This window comes from Chroicocephalus ridibundus, chromosome Z (assembly GCF_963924245.1).
Source record: "Chroicocephalus ridibundus chromosome Z, bChrRid1.1, whole genome shotgun sequence".
NCBI lineage: Eukaryota > Metazoa > Chordata > Aves > Charadriiformes > Laridae > Chroicocephalus > Chroicocephalus ridibundus.
In genome coordinates, this window is record NC_086316.1 from 2043442 (window position 1) to 2061093 (window position 17652).

The 17652-nt window shown below is 39.2% G+C and overlaps 1 protein-coding gene across 10 annotated transcripts in view; it reads left to right on the forward strand.

The window, feature by feature from the left end:
- Positions 1–17652, forward strand: part of KIAA0825 (KIAA0825 ortholog) — a 259650-nt gene that overhangs the window by 234507 nt on the left and 7491 nt on the right. The window lies entirely within an intron of this gene.

Here is a 17652-nt window from a genome sequence, read left to right on the forward strand (position 1 = left end):
TTTTCTTATAAGTATTTAAACTTTTTATTTTGAACATCATTTATTACATAGTCAAGTAGTCTGGTTCCTACACAACTTTTCAGCAGGTGTTTATTCCGCTTTGCCGTGCACTGCTCTGTAATTTAGTAGTACCCAATATAGTTCTGGATGAGTTACTAAAACTTTTCCTTCTTTTTAACACTGAAGCACACTTACAATTCTTAATACCATTTTTCCATGAGCCCATTTAATTGTGGCTCTCTTGGACTTGAAATAATATTAATTTTGGGAAAAATTGTTATGAGTTTAAATCAAATTGTAGTCGGTGGCCTGTCATTTCCACAGTGGGTATGCCTGTCTAGCAAACACTTATGCTTACGTGCTTATTAATTTTTACAATCTGCAGTACCATTTTTGCATATTGAGAATACCCCTCCAGAACCATCACATAATATTTTTTTTCTGGCTTAAACAAATAAATCTGTGCTGATTTATACTATTGTTATAAAGCTTTCATGAACATATTTGAGATTAGAATATCAGAATCTGATAATTTCTTCCTTTATTTTCTTTCATATGTTTTAGCAAAATGTTTTTTGTGAAAACAAGCTTTTAAACATTATTAAGACCTTGAACTTTTCTGGGAACTCCTTTACTCTTTTTACGTTTTCGTTTCATTCCACTTTCCATGTACGTACTTCTTGTTCATTTTATCTTCCTGCCTTTTTTTGTGTGTGATTACAGCTAGCTCCATGAGGTTGTAAAATGCTTTCAGTCTTAGAAATATTTTCATCCTTGAAATAATTGCATAATTTACTTTTTCCATGTACGTATCTTTCCATCTATTTGATATATTCCCCCAAGATAAATACTATTCTGAATCTCTGTTCTAAGGTTTACCTGTTTGTGATTCTTTTGTTTGTGATTCTTTTGTTTATTAACCCTTTAGTTTATCTTCAGGTATTATGCTGACCTTTAAGCCAGTGTCCAACTTCTAAAATACTGAAATTACTTACTTAAGCAATTACTTATCCCAGTCTTGGGAGGTCTATCTATTGAATAGATTCCACAAGGAAATACTCTTATCCTTCACTATATATGTGTATATGGTGCTATATTGTGCAGGGAGTAGCTGCAACTTGTTTCTCTGCAAGTGTAAATATTGCTAGTTTATACATTTTTCAAGGTTACTCTGCTAGCAAATCTGGCAGCTTTGCTGAAAAGAAGGGAACTGCTTATGTGTGTCTGTTTCCGTGTTTCTGCCTTTTCCTTTTTCCCCATTTTGCCATGTCACTGGTGCCGTCACTTCCATTTCGGTTCTCACAGCTACCGGTCCAAGTCACAGAATTTTTACAGGAACAGTTGTGGATTTGAGGAGGAGAGGAGCTTATCTGTGGTTGGCACAAACATGGGAAAAACTTAAAGCATGCAATATACGTAAACCTCGCCTCTTCTATTTTGGCATGGTGTCAATCTTATAAAACTATTTAAAGGCATTTTACACAGAGTCCATCCTATTTTCTGCTACAGATACTTGCCCGGTTTTAATCTCTCCCGTGATATCTCCTATATCTACCTATATATTCTAATAAATTTTCTGTGTGGATTTTAGGGTGTGCAGCTTTACAGTGAAAAGAAACTTCAAGGCAGAAAATGAAATTCTACACAAATACCCTTTGTTGTTATTATTCATCTTTTGGAAGAGAGAGGTCAGACTCCTTTCAAGAGGAGAATAGTATTTGTTTTCTGCAGCACCGCAGTTGGGTTTTAAACCCTGATGCGCTAGTGTGAATGCATCTGAGAAGCAGAATATGGATGTCAAAAGATTGGCAGTGAGTGACTACGTAAGGCAGAAGAAATAGGTGTTTATTTAACTACGATTTGTATGAGTGTAGGATAAAAATGAGCCAGGCCTGTAGTCATGTTGTGCTTGACCTATCAAAGGTTCTTATGCTCATAAAAGTCTTCATGTAGCCATTACAAGCACTTCATCTCTCCCTCTGAAGTGACTCTTGTCACTAAAAAATGTCGTAAGTAGGCAGACAAAGCATAATTTTACACGGTGCCCACTTCTATCTTCGTGCTTTCAGCCATGTCTGTGGCGGCTTCAAATACTTCAGAAACAGAAAAACTGATGCTTAAGATGTAATAGACATTGCAAGTGCCAGCTGCAGCAGACACTGTAGGTTTTATGATCCTCAGACTCCTTGTAATTTCTAGATCTATCATTCTTATTAAAAACACTGAATAATTAAAATCATTTCAATACATTTTCAACAATTTATTCTTTCAATATTTTATCCTAGAATAAAGTTCACATGATGCTCCACAAATATGTAGTAAGAGTGTTGTTTGCCTTGAGCAGAAATATAGAGAGAATTAGAATTTCAAAAAAGAAAGAAACATTGCACTAACTTTGGCTTCATGGTCTCATTTATTGTAATATCCATCATTTCTTTATTTCTTTGGCAGCTCTTTATGCAGAAATTATTCTTTTCCTGAAAGCACTGAACTTTGTGCTGATTTCTGATTTTTAAAAATAAAAAATGCATTACCAGGAGTTCAAGTATGGCAATGAATTATTACATTTTTTAACTCTTTGCTGTCTCAGATCTATCGTAATCGAGGTAGATAAAACACTGATGCTTAGCGTCGTGTTATCTGTAATGCGTAAGCTGCTGCAGAGACATTAACAGGCTGTGAATTCCTGTTTTGAATGCTGAAAATGGCATTGATAGGTATTTTGGCAGATACTGGAGGCTCCACCTGTGTCTGGTATTTTGGACATCTTCCAGATCTTCATATGTGGAAGTATGGTATCTGGATGATACATAGATTTTATTGGCTTGGTTTTGGTATAACTAGTGGATAAAGAAGGAGAGGAAATGATGTTCCTGTCATGAGAAGACTTCTGAGATTTAGAAAGTGTTCACATCCTCCATCAGCATGAAATCCAAACCTTTTAAAGTTCATCATGCAGAGACCCAAAGCCGGGAGCCTGGCAGTGGGGATTTCAGTGGGACATGGGAGACCCTTCCTCTGCCACTCTCAGGGTGTCTCCCATGAGTTGTCTGAATTAGAAAGATACAGACTGCCCCACGGCGACACTTCCTTTCTCCTGTGCTAAGGAATTAATAAAATCCTCAATGAATCACTGTATTGCGTCCCGGTAGAGTGCTGAACGTCTTCCCTCCTCCCCATGTCGTTGACCAAGGCGGCAGAGCAGGGACATGAGCCTTGCTCCTGGCTGGCAAAAGCCAACCTGTTAAACTGCCTGACGGTATTTTCTTCATTTCTAGCTCGGAAATGTGTTTTCCTTTTGAAAATGATGTATAAGCGGGTATGCTTCCATAAAAAATGTTCACCAAATTGGTGTTTTCTGCGTCAGTAAAAGTTGTGAACATATGTCTGCATGAGTTTCTTGGTTGCAGATATATGCACGTAGTCCCAAGCAAGTTCCCAGTTCCAACAATCAGTGGGAATAAATATCATTTACGTGATAGCAACAACAAACCTGTGCAATTCAATTGAGTCTACATCTCTCAACCAAGCATTTGCATGGTCTTACCGTTATCTTACAAGTCTTTTTCTTCACCCGTCTCCTCCCTGCTTTGTGACCTCCCCTCCTGACATCATCTGCATCCTACAGAGCAAGCTGTAAAACTGCCTTTTTGCTGTATCTGTTGAATAATGCCATCCTTAGCTTATGTACCCTAGAAAACAATGCCAGCAGACTGTCTAGCAAGTAATTTGCCAAATGTTATTCTCACTAGCCTGTTAGGAAATTAATTAAATCTTCACTGGAGGACATACAAAATCGATATTAAATATATTGTGCTCGGATCATTTAAGTTTTGTCATACTATATTCATGTTTGGTTTTTTCTTTTTGTACCACAAGGTTTTGGGTATTGCAGATTAATGAAAAATAATCTAATAGGCCAATTCCTTTAGTATTTATATTAAGTAGAGGAAAATCCTTCAGTCGCTGCTTGCTTTAGTAAAGCCAATATTATAATTTCAATTATTCTACTGGATTAATTTGAAAACTAGAGCCTCATAATCTTTAAAACAATATTTGCACAGCAGCATTTAACTTCCCAAAGAATGGAGGAGTGGAAAAAAGCTATAGTAAATATGAGGTATATTAAGACATTTTCATCATGTAGTATTTCTGTTTAACCAAACCCCTATTTAGCAACTAGCCTAAATATGTATCTTGAAACATAGTAAACACTATTTACAGTTAAAAGATTTCCATGTGTATACATGTTGAGTAAATTAATCAGCATGATTTAAAAATGTATTTAATACACAGTTTTATGAAGCTAACTTTTTATAGATGCTTTCCTCAAGATCAGTTTTACATACCAAAGGTGTTCTGTAGAGTCAACAGTCGTCGTAATGGGTCAAAACCAGATGAAATTTACCTTTGTTTATTCATCTTTTTCCAGTTAACAACAGTTTAAGGAGCAGACCTCAGCTGAGCAGAGAGAGCAAAGCTCTTTGCCAATTTATTTGAGAGCTATGGGGGAGTTTCTTCTAGCTCTCTCCCTTACCCTGCCTGCAAGGTGTTGGTCCGCATGACTGATTTCCAATATTTTCAGTCCTCTTTTCACTTACTTTTCTCTTCCTAGTGTTTGTGGTGTTCTCATTTCTGGATGTAAATATGGGTTATGCTGATATAGGTGATTTTATCTTGCATGGAATGAACTGGGGAAAATGACTAGTTTTTCAGCTCCAAACATAAGCAAATGCGTTCTTTCTGCGTTTATTTATTTATTTTGCATGAACCTTTCTGCTAAGGGTTGCAATACGGCAGTGAAAGACCTAAAGGACTAACAATGAAGCATACTTTGGACAGAGATCTTGTTTGTGTACCTTTATCTCCTCCTCTGTATTTGTTTATTCACCTGTTGGCTAGTCTGAAATTGATTTGTTAGGCTATGTAGATTTTTATCTACAGATTATTTTATTCTTCTCTGAGATGGTATCTCTGCATCAGTTGGTTGTTGCATTTTCAGTCTGGCCCCGGTAATCCTCAGGGAGAACGAGACAGGGTTATACAACCAGTTACTAGGTTTTGAAAATAAAATAAGAAGCAGCAGTTAGGCTTCCAGGCTTGTTGAATTCATTTTTTTTGTATCTAACAATGGAAACCAGCCAATTTATCCTGGCCTTGCCATCTCCTATTTTGTTTTATTTTTGGCATATTCTTTCCCAATCTCTACCACTAAAGAATTAATCCTGACTCGGTATTAGCCATTAATGATCATTCCATTTAGTGCAGAGTTTCCTTTCAAACGGGTACTTCAGAGCTGAAAAAATGCGTGTAGAATTTGTTGTACTAGACATCTATTTTCCATAGGAAAAGACATACAGGCGCTACTCACATGCTGTTCTTTGCTGGAGGGACCCCATTTACCCTGCGAGTGTCAGACAGGGAAAAGAAGTACCGGTGTGCAGTGCAGATGTCTGATTTGGGCCTGTTGGTTTACTTCAGTATTTCAGCCATTACAAAAGTTATGATCACTTTGACTTTTCTACACAGGGACAAGTTTGCATGGATGAAGTAATGTGAAGGCAAGATCCTTCCTTATCTCAGGGTACATTTGATTCCCGTGATGTGGTTAAATGTTGTTCCTACAGGATCATTCAAACCTTGGGAAGTCAAGGGAGCTTTCATTCACTAGTACAGAATCGTAGAATCATAGAATCATCTAGATTGGAAGGGACCTTTAAGATCATTCGGTCCAACTGTTAACCAAGTCCACACTAAACAACAGCACCACATCTACCTGTCTTTTAAATACCTCCAGGGATGGCGACTCCACCACTTCCCTGCACAGCCTCTTCCAATGCTTGACAACCCTTTCCATGATGAAATTGTTCCCAATATCCATCCTAAACCTCCCCTGGTGCAACTTGAGGCCATTCCCTCTGTACCATCGCCTGTTCCTTGGGAGAAGAGCCCGACCCCCCCCGGCTACCCCCTCCTTTCAGGGAGCTGTAGAGAGCGAGAAGGTCTCCCCTCAGCCTCCTCTTCTCCAGGCTGAACACCCCCAGCTCCCTCAGCCGCTCCTCACAGGACTTGTGCTCCAGACCCCTCACCAGCTCCATTGCCCTTCTCTGGACTCGCTCCAGCACCTCAATGTCTTTCTTGTCGTGAGGAGAGCATTTGTAGTAGGAGCATTTGACACAAGGTAGAAGAACTGTGACCACTGCTGTCTGGACAAAGGGATTTTCCTGTAGTGAAGCTGTGAGCTGGGACAGAGGCCAGGACACCCAGGGAACCCCATCTCCCACGCCACCAAGCCTGGGACACTTCCCTCATTGACTACACCTTCCCAGGGAACCCAGTCTCAACAGGCAGAACTACTGAAAAGCATATAGTTGTGACAAGAAATACGCCTTCCAGGAGTGAAATAGGTGCATTCCAGTGGCAGATGGATTGTAGTGAAACATTTATGGGTGTCCTTTTAATACTAACAAAAGATAATTATTTTCCTTGTACATAGCATTTGGATTATATTCCCTGTAATGTGGTTTTGCTTGTGTGCCATCTTGTGATATTCTGTATTGGATTGTTGTCAGCATTTTCCATAAGGCATGCTCTACTTTTAAGATAGCATATAAATGTGCTGTCTTCAAAGATTATTCAAGTGGAAGCTTTAGAATGTGTAAAATGCCAAAATGAAGGTCATCTGAGCAATTTGAAGCCTGATCCCGTCAGTGCAGGTATGGCCCCCTTCACTGGAGCCCATACAACACGGACGTAACGGCGTCGCTTGCAGAACAGGGAGCAGCTCGCTCAGTGCTGTCGCTGGCATTTATCTACAACACTCTGTCGTGACGCGTAGAAATACCCTACGGTACCATCTTTAGTTACACAAACGCATAGTAGTCAGAGCTACATGCAGCTGCAGCGTGCATGAGGAGGGACAACTATGCCATATGGGACAGTGCTAATGACGGGACTAATGTTTCCTTTGGTAAGGCTTCCTGCTAGGATTTCTATAGGTGTGAAGGAGACATGGTGTTTGTGTGCCATCTGGGGTAGCTCCACATGGTATGGTGAAATACGATGAAACGAGGAGAGGCTGAGAGAGCTGGGACTGCTCAGCCTGGAGAAGAGAAGGCTCAAGGGGGACCTTATCCATGGGTATGAACACCTGATGGAGGGAGTAACCATGATGGGCTTCTCAGTGGTGCCCAGTGGCAGGACTAGAGGCAACGGGCGCAACACGAATGCAGGAAATTCTGTCTAAACATAAGAAAGAAACTTTTTTACTCCAAGGGTGGTCAAACTCTGGACCGGGTTGCCCAAGGAAGTAATAGAGTCTCTGTCCTCGGAGATACTCCAACGGGATATGGCCCTGAGCAACCTGCTCCAGGTGGCCCTGCTCTAGATGAACACCAACCTTAGGTGCCTACGACCCCCCAGGATGGGGCATGCCTGGTCCTCACAGGGGACTGGGGGATTCTGGCCACCAGCCAGGCAGGAGGGGTTTTGTCTTTGGTGTGAACACGGAAGGAAGTACTATTTTTCAGCAGCCCATCATTTGCTCAAATTTGAATAAAACCTTTTGGTACCAATAAAAGGCAGCTTCCTGGCTCCCCTAAATGTTCTGCTTAAATTGCACATTTTTTTTCTGCGTGTTACGAATTGAGTGTGATTCTTTTAAAGAAAGAAAAATAATTTTTTTTTTAAATACCTGCATTCAGAAAAGTAGGGGATTATATTAATCGCATAATAATCTGTATTTTCAAAATATTCATCTTTCCATGCTATCATAGTAGCCCCTTCTTAACAAATGGAGGAGGTTTCTTGTTGACAAAATATGAATTTTTTATATTCCTAAGCCACAAAGCTGTCAAATTATCAAATATAATTTCTCAGCAGATATAGCTTGTGTTTGTATTTACGGAACATACATATGCCAGAGTAACCACATTTGAAAGCTTAATCCTTTAAAGTATTTACATTGGGTTTTCAACATTCATTATGGAAAGCCTTTGTAAATTGAAATAAAAAGGGGAGGGGTGAAGAGAGGGAACAAGTAGTGCATGAGCTGAAGAGCAGGATATTTTCAGTAAACGCATTTTTGGTTCCTAAGCTCCACCACGTAATCATATGCAGGTAAAACCTGCATTTACTGAATGGAAATGTTGCCAGCACTGTGATCATAAGATACTTCTTTTTGTGAAGTTGGGCCTCTTGATTTTCTTGAAAAATTGCATTAATGCTCAAAATAATTAAATTCATTTCATAGGATGATTACCAAGTCATTTAAAATTATTGAAAATACGAAATGCTTTGAATATTCACCTCCAAGCACTTTGCTTAGACATAGTGTTAACGATCCCATTCTTCCTAAAAATCCGCCCTCTTGGATGCCTGCATCATTACTCTGTTACTTGCATGAGTATATGTATGTATGTATGTATGTATATATATACGTATAGCATATGCATATATATTTGAAATATGTTATCAAACCTTTATTAAGAGCATCTTTCCGATTTTTGAGACACTAACTATGACATCAACATTGCTGTGATGTATGTGGCGTTGGACCCAGAGGAGCAGCATACAAGTTGTGTATAAAACAAGAAATCTCAGAAAACTGAAAATAAAACTAAAGAGACATCAGAAACCTAACAGACTGGCCTATCTGCAGAAAAAGACGCGGTGACAGCTTCAACAAAGCTGGGACAGCATGAGCCTAATTCTCTGAAATGTCCATTATTTAAAGCTATGCAGTTAAGAAGGAGTTGTAAGAATGCACTGAAAAATGGAAATTTAACTTAATGATTTTTTTAAGAGAACCAACTGAAATGTTGAGGATATATATAGATCATTCCTATTTTCTACCGTGTAAATTGTGAACGAAAAAGTTTAAATTAAAAAAAGACCTAAGAGAAAGCTTCATCCTGTTACAGCATGTTCCCACTGTCTGTAACTGATGGCTTGGTGTCTGTGAGGCTTGATTCACCGTTTTTCAAGGATGTGGGACAGCAAACACCAATAACAGGGAGGCTGGGTAAATATTACCTCTCCTTTCTTATTGCAGCTGGAAAGCTTCTGAAATTTTTGCTGTGTGCCTTCCGCTGCCCTTGACAACATCCTTTGTAGCTGTCTTCTCGCCCTGGAAAAGGGTCTTTCATCATTTTAGTCCAACGGTTGTGAAGTTTCTATTTCAGTTCAAAACTTCTTAAATATCCTTCTAACGTCTTAACTTCATAGCTGGGACAGGTTAACCTGTGAGTCAGAGCTCTATTCTCTTCTCTTCTCATGACATACTTTCCAAAATGTTTCCCATGTACTGATTTCTTCAGCACGTTGAAGTACGGTCTCTCTCTTCTTTTGGTTTGCTCTTTGGAAGTAGGAGCATAACTCTGTTGATCCCTTATAGCTTTGTCTTCCTTTCATTTTTTTCCCTCGCTTCCATTCTTGCGGCATATAGATAATTAAAAACATAAACAATAATTCTCACGGCATCTTCCTCCATATCCTCTAGGAAATAAATGAATTCATTTTATTGATTGGGAAAATTCTGGAAGGGCATTTTTCATGGTGTTTGTGTATATGTAAGAGAGAGGAATTTGGCAAAATTGTATTGAAATTTTCAGGTTTAATTTATTTCTGAATATGATGAAGGACACTGATTTTCACATAGATCGTCCTGAAAGAAATAGAACTTTCCACTGTGAGGGGATATTGTCTCTTTTGGAGGAAGAAAGACAAGTGAACTGTTTTGCATTGGGTAGACATAGACATGTTGTCCCAGCTGATGTGATTTCAGGGTGAATATCTCTACGAGAACCTTTAAATGCATCACATTGTTCCTCTGGGTCTTGTTCAACAGGGCAGTAGTTGTGTATTTGGTGGCTGCCCACCCCCCTCTTTTTTTCATGTCCTGCAGGGGAGTATGTGTTCAGTAGATAGATTAAAGAGAGATTAAAAAATCTGTGAAGATTACTACACAAATGACTGAAACAAAGCAGACCTTTTTTGAATGGCTAATATTTAAGCAGTTAAAATGTTAGTCAGAGTCTTTAATAAATTATTTTAACCAAAAGCAGTCTGATAAACTACCAGAGACTTCCCTTTTAATTTAATACTACCATTGGAAAAATAAAACATTACCCCACGTAGAAATGGAAAGATTTTTCCGAACTGGAGATTATGGACAAATATTGGATGTAGTTGGCCGTCCCACATTGATGTAAAATGCATTTCACGGTCTATGATTTCTCATGTTACAAAAAGTGCATTTACAGCTGAAATATGAAGTGAAACTTACAGAGATGTATATTCTTCTATTACTTAAAAATGGCAAACAAGGTACCAGCTGCTGAGATCTCGTGTCTCATGGTGAAGTATAACATGCTAGACATTGATGAAACAATTGTTTCACTGCCTGCAAGAGCTTAATCCACAGCTGTGTCTCTCATGAACATTGGGAAGCAAAAAGGTAAATCGTTAAAATGCTCCATGAGCTGGTAGCAAGATACTACATTTTATTTAAGTGCATGATTTCTCTACCCATTGCAGCTCAGTGTAGAGAACACTACTGACTTTATTGGCAGTATTCTAATACATTTAAGTGTATAAGATTAGTTTGGTTTAAAATATGCATTTACCTGTAAATTTAAATTTAAATGTATTGGCTTATCATAAGAAATCTCAAGATCTATAGAAAAATTCCAAAGTCTACATATTTTCTATCTATATATGGTATAAATGGAATATAAATATGCCAATGTAATGTCGTACAAAGGGATAACGGCTGTTTCAAACAAGGGTGTTTGAATTCAGTGACGGTCCTGCACAGGTATGAGAGTAGGATGCGTGATGATGGCTTGTAACTGGTGTGGAGGTTCCAAAAGGCAAAAACTAAAACATCAAAACACCCAAACACCTGTCTCTGCTCCATGCCTGCTTTGTCACGTTCTTATTTCTCTGTCAACGGCTGGCAAAAAAAGGGTCTGTCTCATCTTCATCAAGCCGCTAATAATATTTACCATAACGATTCTACAAGGAGCACATGTAAGGACATGTATGAAGACCTTTTTTAAGAAAATGAAATTGATCGTTTCACGTCTGCTCAAGTTTAAAAGGCTACAGAAAGCACTTGCATGTGAAAAATACACTTGAAACAGAGACGGACCCCAGGACCGACTGAGCCGGGAGGGCTCCACAGCTGCAAGCACACGACATACGAGAATAGGCCACAGCTGGCAGCTCATATTAGGGTTAAGTCCCGTGCGGAAAATCTGCACCTATTAAACAATGGGATGAATTTCATCTCAATTTCGCAAAATTGCATCAATTAGTTGTTTATGCACAAACTATTGCTTTCTTTTGCCTCCTTCAGTTTATAGCGTTATTTACAAATAAGTGCATTTAGACAGAAGTTAGAAAATTACAGCAAAACAGTTTGTGGAAGAAATTGAGGATGAATATGTGGAAAATGTTTTCATGTAAATTACATGAAACAATTCTTAAATCACATAGAGATAAAAGGGAACATAAGCTAAGTTTAAGCACCTTTTTTGTGTTCTTTTCCCACTCTTTCCTTCTTTCATAATACTTGGCAAAAAAAAAAAAGACCTTCTCTACTTGTGCTCACTCTTTTTATCAAAGCTGCACTTGAAAATAGTGTGTCTGTAAAGCTTTCCAGTGGTAATTCACCACATTAAAAATAGATAAGCTTAAGAGCTTGCGGTGCTTGAAGTCTGAATATTTACCCATGTTAGGATGTTTGAATGGCACTGTCTGTGTCTGATTTAGATTAGATGTGAATTATGTCATCTTCTTAGCTCAGCATCAAATACATTGCTATTTTTTGATACATAGCAACTATTACATATATCTGTTAATAAGGAAATGCGTATTTTCAGCCACCTCATGTACAGCTGTACAGTTAATGTTTCATTATTTGCCAACAAAAACATATTAGCTTTTCCATAGGAAATAACAATGGTGTCATTGGTTTCTTTTTTTTCTTAATTCCGTAGAGTTATGTGCGGTGTAATGTTTTTCAAGACATTAGGAAATTCAATAGATATCAAAATACTACATAAGCACTATTAGCAATACGTAAAATATTATATTAGGATGATCCTTTCTGTGAACTGTTCACTTTTTAGACATTGTTTTGTATAAGTTTTAAAAAAGGGCATAATTAGTCCCTCAAATAATACAAATAAGGAGATTTTTCAAAATTCAAAATGCATATGAGGTGAAAAGTATTCTTACATTTTATTTCAATTTTGTTCATGTTTATTCTTCCTTATAATTTTTTACATATTTTTCCCTCTAATCTTTACACATGTGTTATAACTAATGAACTATAATAAAAAAATTTAGTAATTAATCAAAGAGTATCTATTAAAGTAAACTTGTTAATGAAACTTCTTAAAATCTGGCAATCTGCTACAGGTAAAATCTGTGTCACTTTTGGTAATCATAGAATAGTAGAATGATTAGAGTTGGAGGGGACCTTAAAGCCCACCCAGTGCCACCCCCTGCCCTGGGCAGGGACACCTCCCACCAGCCCAGGTTGCTCCAAGCCCCGTCCAACCTGGCCTTGAACCCCTCCAGGGATGGGGCAGCCACAGCTTCTCTGGGCAACCTGGGCCAGGGGCTCACCGCCCTCACACCGAAGAACTTCTGCCTCCGATCTCATCTCAATCTCCCCCTTTCAGTGTAAAACCCTCCCCCATCGTCCCATGGCTCCCCTCCCTGCTCCAGAGTCCCTCCCCAGCTTTCCTGGAGCCCCTTTAGGGACTGGAAAGGGCTGGAAGGTCTCCTCGGAGCCTTCTCTTCTCCAGGCTGAACCCCCCCAGCTCTCTCAGCCTGTCCTCCCAGCAGAGGGGCTCCAGCCCTCCCAGCATCTTTGATCATCTTTGTGGCCTCCTCTGGCCCTGCCCCAACAGGTCCATGTCCTTCTTGTGCTGAGGGCTCCAAAGCTGGACACAGTACTCCAGGTGGGGTCTCACCAGACGGGAGCAGAGGGGCAGAATCACTTCCCTCAACCTGCTGGCCATGGTTCTTTCGATGCATCCCAGGATGTGGTTGGATTTTCTAGGCTGCAAGCACACGTTGCCAGCTTATGTTGAGCTTCTCATCAATCAACACCCCAAAGTCCCAAGTCCTTCTCCTCAGGACTGCTCTCCATCCATTCTCTGCCCAGCCTGTATTTGTGCTTGGGATTGCCCCGACCCACGTGCAGGACCTTGCACTTGGCCTTGTTGAACTTTATAAGGTTGGCATGGGCTCACCTATCAAGTCTGTCCAGCTCCCTCTGGATGGCATCCCTTCCCTCCAGAGTGTCGACCGCACCACACAGCTTGTTGTTGGCTAATGAGGCTGAGGGTGTACTCAATCCCAACATCCACGTCAACAGCAAGGATATTAAATTGTACTGGTCCCAGTACCAACCCCTGAGGAAGACCCCTCGTCACTGGTTGCTACTTGGACATTGAGCCATTGACAGCAACTCTGAGTGTGGCCATCCAGCCAATTCCTTATCCTGCAAGTGGTCCATCAGTCAAATCCATGTCTCTCATGCAGGACAGTGTCAAATGCTTTGCACAAGTCAAGTTAGATGATGTCAGTTGCTCTTCCCTTATCCACCAATGCTGTAACCCCATCATGGAGGCCACACAATTTGTCAGACACGATTTACCCTTAGTGACAACACACTGTCTGTCACTGATCATCTCCTTACTTTCCATGTGCCTTAGCAGAGTTTCCAGGAGGATCTGCTCTGTGACCTTGCTGGGCACAGAGATGACCACCCGGTAGCTCCCCAGGTCTTCCAGTTCCCTGGGTCTTCCAATCCCTATACGCGTACTACTGTATGTGGTTTATTTCTGATTTTATATACTACTGCTTTGGTGTCAACTGCCTATACTTCCTTTTGATCTGTAACAAGCACCTAAATGTAATATGGAGTATCTATTATGGTTCTCAAAAGGTGCCTTCATGGGAATAGGTCTTTTTTTTACAAAATATATGCACTATTGCAATAGAAAATCACAGCAGCAAATGTATCACCATGTATGCAATCCAGCCCTGCTAAAATGTCCGGTATCCTTTTTAAAAGATGCAGAGAAGAATATTTTCCTCTGCATCTTTGCAAAGATGTTTACTGTTCCTTTACCTTTTATATTTCACTATAGTGGAAAGACAAAAGTATCACAAAACGTAGTCCTATATACCCATTTATATTAATGGATGTATTGATGCTAATTATATGCAAGAATAGCACGTGGATACAGTGATAAGGAAACCTGAGCTGGAATCGCTAGATCTTCCTGGGGCACTGAATCCTTCTCCTCTTGCACTCTGTTAGCTTGTGGATGTGCAAGCCAAGACTTCTTCCTCTCTTGCCTCATATTTATGAGGAGAAACAGAAGCCCTCCCAGTGCTTGTTATCCTCTTTGACCTCATGATCCGAGGTCTTGGCTGACCAGCAGAAAACTTCAGTGATTTCTGTATTTATGTGTGCTGACGTGTTTTGCTGGATCTATCTGAAAAATATACTGTTAGGGTTTTGGGTTTTTTTTCCTTTGATCAACCACATGCAACACAGAAAGGAACGGCATACAGAGAAAAGTTTTTAGGTAGTTCACTTCAGGTGAACGCATCTGCATTATCATTCACATTATTTGACATCTCAGCATATTTTGAAAACATATTTCAAATGTTTAATTCTGTAAGTACATAAGTAATATTGGCCTATTGGCCTGAAAACATGCAACACTACCCTACAGATTAGAAAGGTGATGGAATTTTATTCTAAACATATGATTTCTTTTAAATATGAAGAATATATTGAAAGTTGAGCTTTCTGGACTCTCGGAGTCATCTTCCTATGGTTATAGGAGCGCTAAGCAAAATGTAGATAGTGATATGATGGATTGGTTCAAATAATTCCATTAGCCTTTAGAAATGCTGATTTTATTTAATAGTCTAAGATAAAGCCAGAGGAAAAAAAAATATATGCCACCTATCTATTTGGAAATTTTCTCTAAGAGTTACATTACTAATAATTTGAAACCACAGAGGTGCGCAGGTTGGCTGTTCAGCTGATGAAGCTTGCATTTTGCAAGTAATTCGTGCTGGTAATTTCATTCACATTCACATTACTTGAACTGGCTAGTTGGATTTGTACCAATTACTATTGCCAAAACAATTATCACACGTTGTAGATATGCTAGTAAAAACATGCTCCATTTTGGACAAATTTTTGAATAGTAAATGTCGACTTTTTTTCCACTTGAACACAAACACCTGATTTCACAGCCCATTTAGAACAGCGCGGATACATTGTGGTCTTCTTGCCTACTGTCCAGTAGTCTTTTAAAAAACAATATTGTCCCCAGACTTTAAGCATAAGTGTGGAAAAATTTCTAAATTAGATGAGGGACCGGGTGTTTGTCAAGCTCATTTCATAGATCTTTAATTCATGGATACTGTTAAGCAAATGCATAGAAGACATTCTTATCCTCATTGGACCTGCTTAAATGCTTTAAAAATAGACTACTTTTTGATAAAATGATAATGTAATGTATTAGTAATAACTTGTTATAAAGTGAACACTAAAGAATGTCCAAACTGGATGACATTGAAGATTTTTACCAACACTAACGTTAAAGATTCAATGAAATGTGCTGACAAGTATGAAGTCACTGTCTTTAAAAGGAATCTGCTGATTTATTGTTAAGCTTCCATTAGCCAAGACTGTTAGATTTCTGTGTTATACCTCCAGCAATAACTGTTTTGAATGTGTTCCATTTAGCATTTTCAGTTGTCACCCTTCTGAGCAAACAGCTCCTCTACTCAAAAATAATGCAACAAATCAAATTAATTAAAATGAATCAATTGGACTGGTAAAGTGGTGTTTTGGAATGACTCTGAGGACCATAAATTCAAATTAAGGCTTGCACGACTTCTCCCTAGGTTTGAGGAGGCTCCTTGGTACATTAGCAAAAGGAAAAAGGGAAACCAGTCACCCTCTGTAACAGCCTTCACCTGGGATGTTTGCAAAAGTAACTGAGCTGAGGGCTGATACAGCCAGATTTTATCAACATATCATAAACCAGAGAATAAAGCAGACAGATATAACAGCCATTAATTGTACCTAATGTTAGGATTCAAATAAGGTTAAGTACGCTGGTAGTCATACATGAGTGGACTAATAGGAAGTTAATTATTGCAAAACTTTGATCGTGGACATTCGGTGTTTATAATTTTATTCATAGTATGCTTTGCTTGTTCTGATACTTCTTCACGCCAGGCAGTAATGTGGGTTGTCAGATTCAGTTTTTAAGGTAGAGGTATGATGGATATATGCTAATTTATACATGTTCATTGAATATATTTTTCCTAACTGTATTTTAACGATCAGATTTTACTACAGAGCACTTGTTCTTTTTCTGGTTTTAGTAAGCTCTTAAATACAGTTCTATGTACAGTTCATGTTGGCAAGGGCATGTAGCGACAGGACGAGGGGCAATGGTTTAAACTCGAGCAGGGCAGGGTTAGATTAGCCATGAGGAAGAAGTTCTTTACACTGAGGGTGGTGAGACACTGGCCGAAGTTGCCCAGAGAGGTGGGGGAGGCCCCATCCCTGGAGACATTCAAGGCCAGGCTGGATGAGGCTCTGAGCAACCTGATCTAGTTGAAGATGTCCCTGCTGACTGCAGGGGGGTTGGACTAGATGGCCTTTAAAGGTCCCTTCCAACCCAACGCATTCTGTGATTCTAAAGAGTGCATGCCATGCTCTACTGCCAGTGACGATTGTCCTCTTTTTGCAAATATGATGAATGCAACATGCTCTTCCCACCGTTCTGTATCATATTTGATTTATTCACCACTCCAAACATGTATATGGCATCTGCTTTTCACAGTTGGGATGAGGACCAAACAAGTATGGGGACAGGATTGAAGTATTGCTCCTGACATGGGTTTCCTAAAGCAGGTTTTGTTCTGCTGCTCCTCTACATGGCTCCTACTTTACAGGATCATCCTATGGCTCACTTATAATCTACTGGATTTAATACTGGAGAATATGATTTCTGTATTCAATATTCATGCTTTACCTTTGGTCTTCAGCTGGTCTGAACTGGGAGCCTACGCTTTGTTATCTACTTAGAACAGAAAGAGATTAATATTAAAGGGATATCAAACTCTTAAATATCCTCAAAATTTGTAAAAGAGATAGACCCACTTTACTGAGCATTATGTAGGCATAATTAGAGTGATACGAAGTTTAACAGGCTATGTATCAGCAGTATTTCTGCATTTATTATCCTGATTTTCTGCAAGGGAATACTGTGTGACTCTTAAGGGTTTATATTTAATTAGCTACTACAGAAAATCAAAATCATCTCCATATTCTTTTACTTTTTCAATTTTTCAGTTGTAATGGTAAATAGGACTTTATCCTAAACTAGAATTGAGTATTCACATGGAGGAAGGGAGGCATCTGATATGTTGTTTATTTCTTGGTGTGACAGGTGTACCTGATGGTTAAAGGAACAAATAGCCCGTCAGTTCTGTGGCATTTTGTAACACAATATTGTCACTGCAAGGGAATGATGACCATTCACATTAAATATTTGGGTTGGACGTCAAGGACCGTGTGAGTTTTCACTG